This window comes from Sorex fumeus, unplaced genomic scaffold (assembly GCF_029834395.1).
Source record: "Sorex fumeus unplaced genomic scaffold, SorFum_2.1 ptg000183l, whole genome shotgun sequence".
NCBI lineage: Eukaryota > Metazoa > Chordata > Mammalia > Eulipotyphla > Soricidae > Sorex > Sorex fumeus.
The window spans coordinates 2,082,264-2,096,249 of record NW_026606240.1 but is presented as its reverse complement, the minus strand read 5'-3'; the positions used below and the strand labels follow the sequence as shown (position 1 = coordinate 2,096,249).

The 13,986-nt window shown below is 45.2% G+C and overlaps 1 non-coding gene across 1 annotated transcript; it reads right to left on the bottom strand.

Annotated features, from left to right (window-relative positions):
- Positions 1-330: 330 nt before the first annotated feature.
- LOC130017253 (U6 spliceosomal RNA) lies at positions 331-437 on the bottom strand. The gene has a single exon (XR_008791358.1). It is a non-coding gene; the product is annotated as a U6 spliceosomal RNA (small nuclear RNA).
- Positions 438-13,986: the final 13,549 nt, after the last annotated feature.

Sequence of the window (13,986 nt, the reverse complement as noted above, 5' to 3'; positions counted from 1 at the left end):
GAAGCCAGATTCTGGGTGTCAGCTTGCCCCCCAATTTTATTTTATTATTATTATTTTTTTTGTGGGAGTACTGATATTTATTCAGCCACTGATTAGCTAATTGAATTGGGCATGAACTCCATCTCACTTTTTTCCCCCATTTTTTATAATTTTATTTATTGAATCACCATGAGAGCAGTTACAAAGCTTTCGGGTTTAAGTCTCGGTCATACAATGAAATACCCGTCCCTTCACCGTGCCCATTTTCTACCACCAAAAACCCCAGTATACTCCCATCCCAGACCCTCCCAGGTGGGAGGGGGCACAGGTAGGCTGTGGGGCAGATGATTTAAAAATATGGAACGCTTCACGAATTTACGTGTCATCCTTGCTCAGGGGCCATGGTAGTTTTCTCTGTATCATTCCAATTTTAGTATTTGCGCTGCCAAAGCGAGCACGCCCCGCCCCCCCCCGCCCAATTTTAAAGGGGCCAGGAACTATACTAGTTAATGTAGAGAAGAGCAAATGAGGAAAAGAAAAACAGATGCGGGAGAAATCAGATGAAATTATACCCATGCGTCCTCTCATCACTCATTAAAATGAGCTGTCTGGTGAGGTAGGATTTTTTTGGACACACATTGGTGAGGAAAGCGAAGTTGCTATTAACTGACAGGATGAATCCAAGTGCGGTTTTCTTTTTTTGAAATCCTAAGTGGGGAAGGAATGAGTACCTTTACAGTGCAGAGTGGATGGGAAGTTGGGAAAGACAGTGGAGGCGGACAGGGAAAAGTTTGAGTAAAAAAATAAAAGAAGGGGGATTGGGGATTGGAGCTTTAGTCACACCCAGCAGTACTCTGAACGACTGGCTCTGTGCTCAGGGGTCATTTCTGGCAGAGCTCAGAGGACTTGGTATGATACATGGGATTGAACTTGGGTCCACCACATGCAAAGCAAGGACTTCAACCCCTGCAATATCTATCCAACCCTTCTTAAGAAATTTTAATCAAAAGACAATTTCCAGTGATTGGGGGATGGTAAATGTAAAATCCGATGGTGACTCTGGGTTGTGTGTAGAAGTGGTGAATCCTTTTGAAATGTAAAGTCAATGAATCTCAGACTACCAGAATCTGGCTGCATCCTGTCCTCCCCCAAAAAAACCTCTGCAGCATTTCCTCCCTTCTGAATGAGATTTTGTTTTGTAGGGTGGGAGGGGGGGAGTAAGGTGGTAATCATATGGGGTACCAGGGATTGGCTGCGTGAAAGGCAAGTGCTCTGCCTGCTCTCCTATCTTTCCAGCCCCCGAATTAGCAATTAATCCAGGTACATAGAGGAAGACAAAAATACTGCCTTTATTTAACACTGGAGGACACACAAACACACACACACACACGCACTCTGAAGTAAATGGACAAGATGACCCTTTCCTGCATTTTGCAGCCAAAACACAGTGTAAGATTCAAACAGCAGTATTTCTACTATTTCAAGTCACCATTGAAAAAAGGCCTAACAAATAAAGTACACAAGTCTGAAAGCAAAAAGTAAAATGCAAAACTGCCTTATTTGCAGAAAACATGATTATTTGCATAAAGAATCCTAAGGTATCTATAGAACAACTAAAATGAATACTATAGTTAGATTGCAGGATCACTGGAACAAATTGTTTTCTACTTACTGGTAGAAAATACTTAGAAAAGTATATAAAAAATGATACCAGCAGGGCTGGGGATCTGGCTCAGCATAATCCTTGCCTGTATGAAGCCCTGGTTTGAGTCCCTGCACTGCCCAAAGTGGAGGTGGGGTAGAGGAGGAGGGAACTGTGCCAGCAGCATCCAAAGAGAAGTTCAAGAAGTTTAACAGACTCTTAGGACCAACTCGAAAGTCAAGTTTCTAAGGTTAACTGAATTCCATCCAGAATGGCGACTACCACTCAGCCCAGCGTACCTGATCCTGACACAGCACACCTGCGCTGTCCCTGGTGGTGATCTCGGATCTTTCTGGGAAAGTGTAGCCAAGCTGTAGTATGGCCATCACCCAGTCGCTTTGGAGAAATGCAGAATCACAGCCCTGCTTCAGGTGTCCTGACTTAAACTGCATGTTCATGTTGAAATTGGTGTTAAAATTTGAGCAGTTGCTGTGTGTTAATCTCCCAGCCTTGTGGTTACCTGCTCACTGTAACTTTTCTGCTCAAATTAATGATTGTTTACCCCAATCTAAATTCCCTGTAGATTGAGGAACTCTTGAATTCCTTCTTTAGCATTTGATGTGGACTGTCCATCATAGTAAGCATATCAAGGGGTCACAATTTATTCCTCATAATTCTACAAGGTATTATTACCCCCATTTCACTGATAATAGAACCAAGATGTGGAGCATCTTGCCAGCAAGTTACTAATCAACTAACAAACAGTTCATGATCAGCCAGAATTTTAAATTTTGATCTCATTTTTTGTTGTGTTTTTGTTTGGGGGTCACTGAGAGGTACTCTGGGCTTACTTCTGGCTCTGTACTCAGGGATCATCCCTGACAGGACTCCAGGGCCTAAGGATCAAACCCAGTCAATCCAGATGAATTCTGTAATGACACCAATATCATCCTGCAAACTACATCTATTAAAGTATTGAAAAAGGACATTAAAAATCTGGTAAATGAAGCCATTTTAGAAGTGGCCTGGACACTTCTAAAATGGGTACTGTGGCTAGAGTGCTTGCCTTGCATACAGCTAAACTGGGTTCAATTCCTGGCATCCAATTTGGTCCCCCGAGCACCTGCAGGAGTAATTCTTGGGTGCAGAGACAGGAATAACCCTGAGAATCACTGGATGTGGCCCCCAAAACAAAACAAAAATATTCATTTAAACTATAGAATAGGTTGAAAGTAGACTGGACTGAACATGTTCACCACTCAATGCCTCTTTGGCTGATCACAGCGCCCAGGAGGAGAGAGAGAACAGGGGGGAATGCCCTGCCACAGTGGCAGGGGGGGATGGGGGGATGGGAGGATGGGGGGGGAGGGATATTATCCTGGTGGTGGAAAATGGGCACTGGTGGAGGGATGGGTATTTGATCGGGGTATGACCGAGATCCAAGCACAAAAATTTGTAAATCTACAACTGTACCTCATGTCGTTTCACTAATAAAAAAGAAAAAAAAATAAATAGAAAATAAATAATATACATCAGATCTGAAAATTACCAGTTAGAAATAGTATGACTAAGACTAGATCTCTGGAAGGTATATTGCTTTATTTTACCATTCACTGAGCAACTAGATTAATCAAGAAATCAACTCTGAAATTGCTTATTTGCATTTGCTTATTTCCAAGATTCCTTAATAGTATTGTAGTTATAGAAAATATTCACTAAATATAGTGTGGTCACCTCAGAAATATCTCTCTATATAAGGAACAATTATAGTATGGATAGATTGAAAAATAAATGTAGTTAACAATGCAAACTTCCTCAGTGATAAACTTGACGACAGAACTCTGCTCAAAGTGAATACTTCACTTTCCACTTTATTCATGCTGTTTACCTTTTTTCCATGTTTTATTTGGTTAATGAGAAATAAGGCTAATAAAAGTGGAAGATTCAAAAAAAAATAAACTATAGAATAGGTAGACATCTATAAAACACTTTGAGTTTAAGACTGCTATAGAGTGTTTCAGTGCTTTGCACAAAATAAACTGTACAGAGCTCCTCTGAGTGTTATTTTATTGTACATAGACATCACTAATTGGAGTCCAAACAACTTTGCAAACTGCAGCCCCTACCTCTAAACCTGCAACAGCCCCAGCTTTCCTCGTCTCTGACTGTGGCAATTTCACTCTCACTGAAACTGCAAATCAATGCTAACTCTTCAGTTTCCTTCTTACATTCCTTGTAATCTGTTCGAAAATCTGACTGAAAATATATCCCAGGCTCTGCAACTACTTCCACTACCACTTCTTTGCTCCAATCCACTGGTATGTCTTACCTGATATATTAATTTTTTAGCACTGTTAGACCAGAGTGATGTGGACACTTGCACAACAGATATTCTCACTTTTCTGGAGCATCAGTGGCAGAGACTCAGGTGCTGGCAGGACTGAGGACTTTGAGGACTTCGAGGGGAGGATGGATTCTAGGCATTTCTCTGCAGCTTGTAGATAGCACTTGTCTCCAGGTGTCTCCTTCCTTTGACTGTGTCTGTGTCCCGATGTCCCCTTTTCAGAACAGCACAAGTCAGGTCAGGGCCCAATTCCATGAGCTCCACTTAATCACCTTGGAAAGCCCCAGTCACATTCTCCAGCACTAGGTGCCAGGACTTCAACACATGAATTTTGAGGAGGCACAGTTCAACCCACAGCACCTGGGTAACTACAGAAGCTTTCTACCACATCGCTGCTTCCAGCAGACTCTTGTCTGCTAGAGCCCATTTTCTACATAAAGGCCCTCCCGTTGATCGTCGATTTGCTCGAGCGGGCCCAGTAACGTCTCCATTGGAGACTTTGTTGTTACTGTGTCTGGCATATCGAATACTCTCGGTAGCTTGCCGGGCTCTCCGAGAGGGGCGGAGGAATCGAACTCGGGTCGGCCATGTTGGCCGCTTGTAAGGCGAACGCCCTACCCGCTGTGCTATCGCTCCAGAATTGACTTTTTTTTTTTTAACATGGAAGCAAGACCACCTTCCTTCTGCTTAACATTGTCTAGCACTGGGGCCGGAGCGATTGTGCCATGGCTAGGAAGGTCACCTTGCATGGAACTGATCTGGCCTCACTCCCAACAACTCCTGTGGTTACCTGAGCCCACCAGGAGCTCAGAGTAAGTACCGAGCACAGCCAGGTGTGTCCCCTCCCCTCTCAGCCGCAGCCGATGAGTAACGAAAACGCCCTCGTGCTTCTCCACTGGAGTAAAAGCTGAAGAGTAAAAGCCAAAGTCCTTACAGTATCCTGTGAGGGCCTAAGAATTTGGTTCCCACCCCCTCTCTAACTGCACTTTGATTCTCCCTACCTTGCTTCTACCAACAGATTGCCTCACCCTTCCCATGCCAGAAAAGTTCTATACCACCAGTAGGTTGGTGGTACTGGGGTCACACCTGGTTCTGCACTCAGTGTGGCCCTGTCACTGTACTGTCTCTGGCCCCACCACCCACAATCTTTCTTCTTTCTTTCTTTCTTTCTTTCTTTCTTTCTTTCTTCCTTCCTTCCTTCCTTCCTTCCTTTCTTTCTTTCTTTCTTTCTTTCTTTCTTTCTTTCTTTCTTTCTTCTTTTTGGGTCACACCTGGCAATGCACAGGGATTACTCCTGGCTCATGCACTCAGGAATTACTCCTGGTGGTGCTCGGGGGACCATATGGGATGCTGGGAATCAAACCTGTGTCAGCCACATGCAAGACAAAAGTCCTACCCGCTTTGCTATGCTCCAGCCCCCACTGCCCACAGTATTTCACGTCACGTTCATGCTGCCTGGAATCTCCTGGGTACTTCCTTGACTTGTTCTCAGCCCCTTCAAGTCTGCAGATGAAAACCCATCCTAACATTCTTTCCTGGAAGTTCATGCTCCTCTAGCATGAACTTTTATCCTTTTTTTCTTTCTAGCACCCATCACCTTCTCGCATGTTCCACAACATGCTTCCCTATTGTGTTTATTGTCTATCTTCATGAAAATGTGGTTCCATTAGAATAAGGTCAGTGATTGCTCTGGATAAGAACTGAGTGCTGTCTCATTTGTGGAGTATAAAATAACATAACATGAGACTGACATTCAAGGACAGTAGATACAAGGGCCAGGAAGATTCTCCATAGTTGGAAGCCTGCCTCGTGAGCAGAGCGGAGAAGGCAGCTGGAATAGAGAAGGGATCTCTAAGAAAATGATGGCTGGAGGAATCGGTCAGGATGGGAGATGTGTGCAGAAAGTAGATAAAGGACTAAACATGATAACCTCTCAGAATCTGCATGGCGAACCATAGTGCCCCAAATTAGAGAGAGAGAGAGTATGGGGAATATTGTCTGCCATGGAGGTAGGGGGAGGGTGGGAAAGGGGGATATACTGGGGATATTGGTGGTGGGGAATGTGCACTGGTAGAGGGATGGGTATTTGATCATTGTTTGATTGTAACTCAAACATGAAATCTCACAGTGATTCAATTTTAAAAAAGCAGAACTGAGTGCTGAAAGGAGGTGACATACATGATAACCTTTCAGTGAAAGTGTTGTAAGCCACCGTGCCTACAAGGAAAGAGAGGGAGAGACAGAGACAGAGAAAGAAAGTGTTTATTGTAGAGGCAGGCTATGGGAAGGGGATGGAAGGGAAACTGGGAACACTGGTGGTGGGAAATGTACACTAGTTAAAGGATGGGTGTTGGAGTATTATATGAAGGAAACCCAGTCATAAACAATTTTGTAACTGTGTATCTCACAGTGATTCAATTTAAATAGAGTGAAGTCTGTCCTGTTGTATCCCCAGGGTCTGTAACAGTTTTACTGGCAGGCATTGGATACATGTGCAGAGTACAAATAAAGGAATTCTCATTTTGTAGATGCTGACACCAAAGAACAGAGCTGTTAGCTTGTGTGTGTGTCTGTGTGTGTGTGTATGTGAAGATTACATAATGAGTTGATAGACAGTAGATTAGAGTCCAAGCAGGCAGTCCCCTAGCTCAAAGCTTTTTGTGTCATAACCAGGTCATAAATATTTTCTTTGTTATGATGGTATCAATATGTATGCTAATTAAAGCTTAAAATACAAATTCCATTTTCATTTCAAAGCCTGTTTTCTGCGAGGTGAGGTTATTACTAGCTTAATAGCTAGTTTAGATCACTGCACTGCCAGTCTGATTAGTCTAACCCTCACCTCAATTACAAGTACCATGAGCCTGGTTCGCAACACACATTTCATTAATGGTGTGGACCATTAATGATATCAGTGTTATTTTACACCAAGATGCGTTTTAATTTGTACAATGTGATTGATTCATGGTGTTGGAAAAAGTCAATATTATGGCAAGGCCTAGAATATCCCAGACATTAGAGGATGCCGTGTTCCTTGGATGCTTTTGCCAGTCCTTTACCCCTGCTTTTCCCAGAGCCCACTAGCTGCTCACAAGCCTCTCATTCTGTGACTTTCCACCCCCTTGTGTAGAATACATTTCCTAGGTCCCATGTCTTCCCCCTAGATTATATCCTTAATCACTTAATCACTTAACTTCCCGTTAGTTGTCGATTTGCTCGAGCGGGCGCCAGTAACGTCTCCATTTGTCCCTGTCGCGTGCTAGTGTAGCCCAATGGCATCTGTTCGCTCCGGGAACATGAAGGGCCTCAAACCGATCGTTCATGATCTTGACCATCTAGTAGGTGGGCGGCCACGCGGTCTTTTGACATCCAGTGGAATCCAGTCGGTAACAGCTCTAGTCCAGCGGTCGTCTTTAAATCTCATTACGTGACCAGCCCATCTGATTTTCGACACCTTGGCAAATGGGACAGCGTCCCTGATTCTTGATCGTCGACGGATGTCAGAATTCCGAATTCTTTCTCTCATTTGAGTGAAACGTGATATTCCAAGCATAGCTCTTTCTATTCTTCTTTGGGAGACCTGAATAGCGTTCTCATCTTATTTGCGTAGGGCCCAGGTCTCTGAGGCATATGTTAATGCAGGAAGAACAGTGGAATCAAAGAGATGTGCCCGGAGCCGGAGGTTCTTCATCCTCTTGGCTATTTCTTCGACGTTCTTGAAGGCGTTCCAAGCCGCTCTCTTCCTCCTGCGCAGCTTGGGTGCCAGGTCATTTGTCATGTTGACCTCTCGACCTAGGTACACATAGCTGTTGCATTTGGAGATGGTCGTTCCATTGAGAGCAAATGGGGTGTCAGGAACAAGGCTGTTTCTCATAAACATTGTCTTCGTAAGATTCAGCTGTAGTCCTACCTTTCCACACTCACGGTCAAAGTCGGCCAGCATTTGTGCCGCTTGGCTGATGTTTGGTGTTATTAAAACAATGTCATCAGCAAAGCAGAGGTGGTGTAGTTGCCGACCATCTATCTTCACTCCCATTCCTTCCCATTCCAGTCGTCGCATGATGTTCTTGAGGGTGGCACTGAAGAGTTTCGGTGAAATGGTATGAAGTGGTCCTTGTCAACACAAACTTGGCCAAGAGCATTGATTCCTTCGAATGCCTAACAACACGAATCGGACGTTTACATTTGAATAGATGTGGCTCACTGCCTGCAGTTTCTATCTTCGTTGTCTATGCACCAACATCTCATTATGATGAAAGAGAAATCGAGAAGTTCTACATGGAGCTAGAGAAATTCTATAAAGAAGACCACACCTTCTACAAGATCATTGTGGGTGATTTTAATACCAAGATAGGACTGAGAAGATCAGCTGAAGAACTTCACATTGGGATCCATGGCCTAGAATGGAACGAACAGGGTGAGAGACTGTCTGAGTTCATCATGTCGACCAAGACCATTCATGGTAACTCACAGTTCCAGAAGGCAGAATCTAAACGATGGACATGGGAGTCTCCCGGTGGACGATTCCACAACGAAATAGACCACATCATATTCCATCGACGGTTTTGCCTGACTGATGTCGCTGTTGTCCCAAAATTTCGAACGGGATCGGACCACCGTCTCCTTCGTGCAAAATTCTACTTCACAGAGCGAGGAGAAAGGGCTGCAAAGTTCAAAAAGAGAACTCCCAGAATGACCACCAACTGGGAACTCTTTGGTACTATTGCGGCAACATGGGAAGATGCCATTATCGACAACATTGACGAGGAATACGATCGACTGGTTCAGCACCTCCATGAATGTGCGAGGAACGCCAAGAGAGAGATAGCCACAAAAAATCGCCTATCTTCAAAAACTCTTGAGCTAATTCGCCAGCGTGGTTTGGTGCATGCCTCAGGCAACCGCAAGCTAACGTCTGAGCTCGCAAAGCAGTGCAGAGATGCGATCAAGGAAGACCTCAAAGAGAGAAGAGCAGAAGTACTGGTAGATGCGGCAGAAGCCGGGAAAAGTATTCGTAACGCCTGCCTGTCCTTCGCCAACTATAAGACCAAGATGACTGCCCTCCGACGTCCTGATGGATCCATCACATCCTCCAGAACGGCAATGGAGAAGATTATCCATGACTTCTACTCAAATCTCTTCGATAGCCATGTCCACTTGCCGACATACCAAATTCCACAGGATGGATATATCGTTCCCAACGTTCTCCCTTCCGAAATCCGACACGCCATTTCGTCGGTAAAGAAACAAACAGCAACCGGCCCAGACAAGGTCAGACCTGAACACCTGAAGAACCTGCCGTCAGTACTCATCAATACACTGGTTTGGCTCTTCACTCGCTACCTGTCTGAATGCAAGGTTCCATCCCAATGGAAAACCAGCAGGACCGTACTACTGTTCAAGAAGGGAGACATCCATGACACTGGCAACTATCGCCCGATCTGCCTATTGTCTGTCATCTACAAGTTGTTCACTCGAGTCATCCTAAATAGGATTGGCAGAACACTAGATGAAGGACAACCATGCGAGCAAGCCGGGTTCCGCAAAGGATTCAGCACCATCGACCATATCCACACAATAACCAAGCTCATTGAGGTTTCTCGGGAGTTCAAGATGCCGCTCTGTTTAACGTTCATTGATTTAAAGAAGGCCTTTGATTCTGTTGAGACGGAAGCGGTCATTGAAGCCCTAGCCAAATCAGGGCATTCAAGCCCAATACATCAGGATCCTCCGTGAGCTGTATTGCGGATTCACTACCAGGATCTCACCATTCTACAAAGAAGTGATCGTTGATGTCAAGAGAGGGGTGCGGCAGGGTGATACCATAGATTATATCCTTATTTTGTTGAAAAACTCAGTTTCCGGTAAAATTTTAGGAAAGGGTTATGGGAAGTAACTTTGTAAGTACTCAGGTGTGTGAAAATAAATGTACACGCTTGACTGCCACTTGGCAGCACACAGATGACACACAGCTTTCTCAGGAGAAATGTCAATGGCATTGTACGATGGCACAGAAAAGGGGTGTACATCTGGGGACTCGGGGAAAGTCAGCCAGTGACTGACTCGACAGCAGGTGCTCTTGCCTTTAAGAACTTTAAATTCTCTTCCTTCTTTAGACCCAGATAATCCATTTTTCTTGTGAGTTTCTCTAGGTCTTTCGCCGTATTGTTCTTTCTGATGCCTATTTAAAGCCAGCGTCTGCTCTTTCTCCTTGGTCTGTCTTTCCTTCCTTTGCCCCTCTGCCCCTCTCCCCACCTCTCCCTCCCTTCTCCCTCCCTTCTTCTCTCCTTCCCTTCCTCCTTTCTTACACTGCTGCCCTCTATTAATATGTCAGTTTAATATGTTCACAAATATTCTGAATGAGAACTACTGCTTTCCATTACAGTCCTTTCATCCAAGACAAAAGTACTAAAGAAGCATCTTTGCCTGAAACATTATATATTTCCCCTACTCTAAAACTAGATTTTCCTGCTGCAAGAAAACCCAAAGCGAAAAGGTATCTTCAAAGATGAAGTGCCACTGACCAAGCAAGTGGAGGCAAAGCTTAAACAAATGGGACTGTCTTAAACTAAGAAGCTTCTGTAGCCCAAAAGAAACAGTGACCAGGATAAAGAGATAGTCTTCAGATTGGGAAAGGATATTCACCCAATGCCCTTCTGATAGGGATTAATATCAAGGATATACAAGGCACTGGCTGAACTCTATAAGAAAAAAAATCCAATACCATCAGAAAATGGGGCGATAAAATGAACAGAACCTTTGTCAAGGAAGAAATTCAAATGGCCAAAAGGCACATGAAAAAAATGCTCTTCATCACTAATCATTAGGGAGATGCAGATGAAAACAATGAGATATTATCCATACCTCAGAGACTGGCACATATCCAAAAGAACAAAAGCAATGGTGTGTTGGCATGGATGTGGGGAGAAAGGACTCTGGTTGGTGGGAATGCCGACTGGTTCAGCCTTTTTGGAAAACAATATGGATGTTTCTCAAAAAACTAGAAATTAAGCTCCATTTGCCCCAGCAATACCACTTCCGAGAATATACCTTGGAGGCCCAAAAGCACACAACAGAAACACCACATGCACTCCAATGTTCTTTGCAGCACTATTCACCATAGCCAGAATCTGGAAACAACTTGAGTGCCCAAAAACAGATGAATGGATAAAGAAACTATGGCACATCTACACAATGGAATACCATGCAGCTGTTAAGAAAAATTAAGTCATGAAATTTGCCTATAAATGAATGGACATGAAGAGTATCATGCTGAGTGAAATGAGTCAGAAGGAGAGGGACAGATACAGAATGACTGCATTCATTTGTGATTGTAGAAGACTCATATCCATGACTAGGAAAAACAGGGGCAAGGAGGACTGGTCAAAGATTGGAACTAACCATAAGTGTGTGTGGGGATGAGAGTAGGTAAGAAGGTAAGATAGAGAAGAGGCCAGTATGACAATAATAGCTGGGAATGATCACGCTGGACAAGATCTGGGAGTTAAAAGTAGGTAAAGGGATATTCCTGATAAATTTTCAGTATCAATTTTGCAAATACAATGCCTGAAAGAGGAGAGAGAGAGAGAGAGAGAGAGAGAGAGAGAGAGAGAGAGAGAGAGAGAGAGAGAGAGAGAGAAGAGCGCCTGCCATAAAGGCAGGCAGGGGGTGAGGGAGGGGAGGGGGTGAAGGAAGGGAACCCGGGGACACTGGTGCTGGGAAATGTACACTGGTGGAGGGATGGGTGGTGGAAAATTGTTTGACTGAAATCTAATCATGAACAGCTTTGTAAGGGCCTGTCTCCGTGATTCAATAGAGTTAAAAACAAAACAAAACAGAAAACCTGAAGCCAGGGAACTTAAACTCAGCAGCCGATTTCCAAGAAAACACATTGGAACTGGTTTACTAGCTCTTGGCGGCACCGTTGTGAGCCCACAGCCTATTCCTTCGAAAAGGGAAAGAAGCGGCGGTGGCGTTTAGATGGCAGTCAGGTGGCGCCACACCAGGTCATGTGAGAGAACATCCCAGCATGACGTTACTGGGAAGGGGAATGTGTGTGTGGTTTGGGAATTGGTGAGAAAAGATGAAAAGGATCTGACATATAAGGAAGGATATAAAATAGGTGAACATGTGGCAGAGCAGAAGGAAAGAAACCGATACTGCAAGCACTCCTCCCCACTACACACTCCCCTCCCACCCCCCTCCACACACACACACACACACACACACACACACACACACACACACACACAGAGTAGTGAGGGACTTGCTGGAGTCTGACTCAGATCAGAGGGTGCTGAAGGCTGCACCAGGCATGCCTGGGGAGTGCACACTGCCCAGCGGGCCTGGCTGCCCCATGTGTGGAGCCTGGGCAGGAGGTGTGGCATGGGAAAGGCTCTGGGTCTTCTCTGAGATGGTGGCCCCCAGCACCACTTTACTCAGCACATTGAGCTGGGGGCCAGCCAGGAGCCAAGTGGAAGCAGAGAACTGGGTGTTGGCATGGAGGAAGGGCAGAACTGGGAGTCTTTTTTGGTTTGGTTTTGGGCCACTCCAGATAATACTCGGTGTGACTCCTGGCCCTGCAATCAGAAGTCACTCCTGGCAGTGCTCTGGAACCATAAGGGATGTGGGGGACCGAACTCCCTGCAAGGCAGATGCCCCATCTGCTGTACTATTGCTCCAGTCCCAAGACCGGAGTTGGGGAGACTTAGGAACCCATGGAAGTCCCCACGAAAGAAAACGCAGGTTTCTTCATGTCCAGAGATCTTCCTGCCTGTGCCACCATGTCCTAGGAGGAGGTTCTCTCCCTGCTCTTGTTCCTACCGTGCGAGGTGGGGAAAGGAAGGCGAGGACAGAGACTGAGAGGAAAATGAGAGCGTCCCCTCCCCAACGCTGCCAGCTGCCAGTGTGTCAATGCTGAGACGGGCTGGAGCAGTCCATGCTGGACTTTGAGAGGTATGACTCAAAGTCGCCATTAGGGTTCACCTATTGAAAGGTGATCACAGAGCCACGGGCTTTTTCCAATTTTCAGCCAGAAGCAAGGACTATGCTTTCCTGTTGTCATTAAACGGCAAATGGGAATGCAGAGTTGTATCTCAGGCGCCCCTGGGGAATCACGCCCCCAGATCAGCAGGTAACAAGGGTTTGGGGAAGATTTTTGTTTGGTTTTGTTTGATTTGGTTTGAGGGCCATGCATGGCTGTGCTCAGGGATTTCTCCTGGTTCTGTGCTCAGGGATCATTTCTGGAGGACTCAAGGAAACAAATACACGGTGTCGGGGGTCAGTCAGTTACCCTGACTGAAACAAATACATGGTGCCCTGTCCGTCACCCTGACTGACCCCAGGCAAGACAAGCGTCTTCTTTGAACTATCTCTCTAGTCTTTGGGGAAGGTTTTTCTGGGACTTTACCAAGAGTAAAACTGGAAATGAGTCTCCTTTCACCTGATTCCAGCTGAAACTAGAAGAAGAGAGAGATCAGGTGAGAACTAATGGGCTGGAGAATGGGGGACAAAGGGAAGAGGGTACCTCTGAGAGGCTAGACTCAGTGGAGGCTGTGTGGGTTTGAACAAAATCATGGCATCTGAGAAGTTAATTAGCGTTTGAGACGAAGATGGTGCCTGAACTCAATGTTATTTGTAATTGTTAATTGGCTTTTAATGGCATGTGTTCTAATTAGACATCAATAGAAAATAATAAATTGGAAGCAACCCTAATGTATTAGAATAGGGAGTAAAACAGTAAATCAGAGTTAATTCAGGGATAGAATCACTGTCACTGTTATTGTCCTCCCGGTGTTCATCGATTTGCTGGAGCGGGCCCAGTAACGTCTCTGTTGTGACAATTGTTGCTGTGTTTGGCATATCAAATACGTCACGGGTAGCTTGCCAGACTTTACTGTGCGGGCGAGATACTCTTGGTAGCTTGCCGGGCTCTCCAAGAGGGGCGGAGGAATCGAACTCGGCTCGGCCATGTTGGCCGCTTGCAAGGCAAACGCCCTACCCACTGTGCTATCGCTCCAGC